We start from the raw sequence: 989 nt of genomic DNA, 5'->3' as shown, positions 1-989 counted from the left end.
AGTGTCAGACTTTATTTTTTGGGGCTCCAAAATCACTGCAGATGGTGACTGCAGCCATGAAATTAAAAGACGCTTACTCCTTGGAAGGAAAGTTATGACCAACCTAGATAGCATATTCAAAAGCAGAGACATTACTTTGCCAACAAAGGTTCGTCTAGTCAAGGCTATGGTTTTTCCAGTGGTCATGTATGGATGCGAGAGTTGGACTGTGAAGAAGGCTGAGCACCGAAGAATTGATGGTTTTGAACTGTGGTGTTGGAGAAAACTCTTGAGAGTCCCTTGGACCTCAAGGAGATCCAACCAGTCCATCCTAAGAGTTGACTCATTTGAAAAGACCCTGATGCTGGGAAAGATTGATGGCAGGAGGAAAAGGGGACGACAAAGGATAAGAAGATTGGAAGGCATCACCGACTCAACGAACATGAGTTTGTCCAATGCACAGGGAGGCCTGGCATGCTGTGGTTCATGGGGTTGCAAAGAGTCGGACACAACTGAGCGACTGAACTGAACTGAATAGGTCAACAAAGGCAACAAGAGGGAGTCATAAATACTACCAAGGAAATTCCCTGGTAGTCCAGTGGTTAGGACTTGGAACTTTCACTACCATGGGCCTAGGTTCAATCCCTGGTCAGGGAACCAAAATCCTGCAAGCCATGTGGCATGTCAAAAAATAATCAAGTAATTTAAAAATAAAAATAAATGTAAGATGTATAAAAATAAGTAAGTAGGTAAGTAAATAAATACTAATACTTATTACAAAAGAAGGCAGGGAAAATGGAGAAAAGGCAAGAAAGAAAACTATTAGTGTTAGTCATTCAGTCATGTCCAACTCTGCAACCCCATAGACTATAGCCCACCAGGTTCCTCTGTCCATGGGATTTGCCAGGCAAGAATACTAGAGTGGATACCCATTCCCTTCTCCAGGGGAACTTCCCAAGCAAAGTATCAAACCTGGGCCTCCTGCATTACAGGCAGATTCTTTACCATCT

General features: G+C 43.1%; 1 non-coding gene across 1 annotated transcript; it reads left to right on the top strand.

Moving 5' to 3' along the window:
- The first annotated feature begins 563 nt into the window (after positions 1-563).
- Positions 564-636, top strand: TRNAE-UUC (transfer RNA glutamic acid (anticodon UUC)). The gene has a single exon. It is a non-coding gene; the product is annotated as a tRNA-Glu (tRNA).
- The last annotated feature ends 353 nt before the right edge of the window (positions 637-989 follow it).

Source organism: Bos indicus, chromosome 7, assembly GCF_029378745.1.
Source record: "Bos indicus isolate NIAB-ARS_2022 breed Sahiwal x Tharparkar chromosome 7, NIAB-ARS_B.indTharparkar_mat_pri_1.0, whole genome shotgun sequence".
NCBI lineage: Eukaryota > Metazoa > Chordata > Mammalia > Artiodactyla > Bovidae > Bos > Bos indicus.
The sequence above is the reverse complement of the archived record's forward strand: the minus strand, read 5'-3'. Positions and strand labels throughout refer to the sequence as shown.